The sequence below is a fragment of the Limulus polyphemus genome, unplaced genomic scaffold, assembly GCF_000517525.1.
Source record: "Limulus polyphemus unplaced genomic scaffold, Limulus_polyphemus-2.1.2 Scaffold3522, whole genome shotgun sequence".
NCBI lineage: Eukaryota > Metazoa > Arthropoda > Merostomata > Xiphosura > Limulidae > Limulus > Limulus polyphemus.
In genome coordinates, this window is record NW_013669132.1 from 67,360 (window position 1) to 69,364 (window position 2,005).

General features: G+C 34.0%; 1 protein-coding gene across 1 annotated transcript in view; it reads right to left on the reverse strand.

Moving 5' to 3' along the window:
- Positions 1-1,074: 1,074 nt before the first annotated feature.
- The window catches only part of LOC106469515 (serine--pyruvate aminotransferase, mitochondrial-like), a 35,362-nt gene continuing 34,431 nt past the window's right edge, over positions 1,075-2,005 (reverse strand). Inside the window, exon 9 of the mRNA XM_022398052.1 lies at positions 1,075-1,993. The gene's annotated coding sequence lies outside the window, so the exon portion shown is untranslated. The remainder of the gene's footprint in view (positions 1,994-2,005) is intronic.

Below are 2,005 nucleotides of genomic sequence, written 5' to 3' on the forward strand. Positions count from 1 at the left end.
AAGAATGGACAGAGTAACAACATGTGAAACGTCAGCTTCTACTGCCACATCACAAGCATCAGGTAAGCAAGTTGAAAATTAGCAGCTGGGTTTTAATGTACCATGTTAATACAAGTGCCAATGAAGCTGCAACTGTCACTAGTGTATTGTTGGCAGCGAAAGTTTAGTCAACTGATTATTAATATTAATAATTTATCATAACTGACCCCCCTCCCCCGCCCAAATATTTCCAGATGACCCTTATAAAAATTTTACCCTGAACAAGGCAAGAAACCTGATGATGACAAAACCTTGTCGAAACGTTGTACATTTGCTGTCATGTTAAACTTATATTAAAGTTTTTCTTCATTACCCATTTAAGCCGTCTCCAGCCATTATAAGGCAAGAATGTTATATTTGATTTCGGGTGTCGTCTTTGTTTGTATTGTATTATCATGAAACGCGAAATTTACAGATCCAAAAGCACTGTAGTATCATACTGAGGTATTGGTCTGATGAGAAATGGAAAGTCCTCGTGCAATTCTTGATGTTCAGGCATGCTAAAGGGACTAACGTTGCCCAATAGATACTCGATACTTTGAAGAAAGATGTGTATGAAATTCCACTTGTAAAACTTCATAATTTCTGCTCTGATGAACCAAATGTTAAGCTATTTGGAATCATATAATGAACAACTAAGGAAATGGAATTCCAGGGCACATGCAGTGGTACACAGTGCTTTTTGGAATGGAATGTCTGCATTTGTATCTGAGGCTGAAGAACTTGTAATTTATCAGCATTTACCTCATGATGACAAAACCTTGTCGAAACATTGTACATTTGCTGTTATGTTAAACTTATATTAAAGTTTTTCATTACCCATTCAAGCCGTCTCCAGCCATTATTTGTAATTTACCTGTTCCAGTTTTTCCAACATTTAACACATTACAAAAAAGAGGAGGATGTTCAATTTAATGGAAAACTTTTTCTTAGGCATGTACAATGTTACAAGTAGAAGCTTGTATTGTGAAAAACTGGAGTTCAAATATTTTATTTCCTGAGTTGCGAAAGTCTAAGTGATGGATGGAAACTGAAAAGAATAAAAAATATTTAATAATTTTCAAGAATCTGAATTCTCCTACTAGGAGAAACAAGCTCAATCACTGTCTTCTGATCAGTCAAACCCAGTTTTAGGGCTTATTTTAACAAACCGTAATCGATAAATAATAACAGTTCAAAGCAGGTTCTTGAATCATCAACTACAAAATATTGGATCAAGCTACCTAACATAACTGCTCTTTCTATTAATGTGAAAGTCACCACGAAGATACCATGTCTTGCAGAATCAAAACACCCATGATAAGTAATACCATCCACTGAACAGTACTACATCTCAAAGAGCTCATCCATGTGAAAATGGTTTCAAGCATACTTTAAACCATCAACAGGTACAACCTACAACTGTAGCAACAAAATCATATTTATCAAATACACAGCACTGTCCCAAGAGCTACAACCTACAGATGTAGCAACAAAATCATGTTTATCAAATACACACAACATTGTCTCAACAGCTACAACCTACAAATGTAGCCATAAAATCATGTTTATAAAATACACAGTACTTTCTTAATAGCTACAACCTACAAATGTAACCATAAAATCATGTTTATAAAATACACAGTACTTTCTCAACAGCTACAACCTACAAATGTAGCCATAAACATCATGTTTATAAAATACACAGTACTTTCTTAACAGTTACAACCTACAAATGTAACCATAAAATCATGTTTATAAAATACACAGTACTTTCTCAACAGCTACAACCTACAAATGTAGCCATAAACATCATGTTTATAAAATACACAGTACTTAACAGTTACAACCTACAAATTTAGCCATAAAATCATGTTTATAAAATACACAGTACTTTCTCAACAGCTACAACCTACAAATGTAGCCATAAACATCATGTTTATAAAATACACAGTACTTTCTCAACAGCTACAACCTACAAATGTAG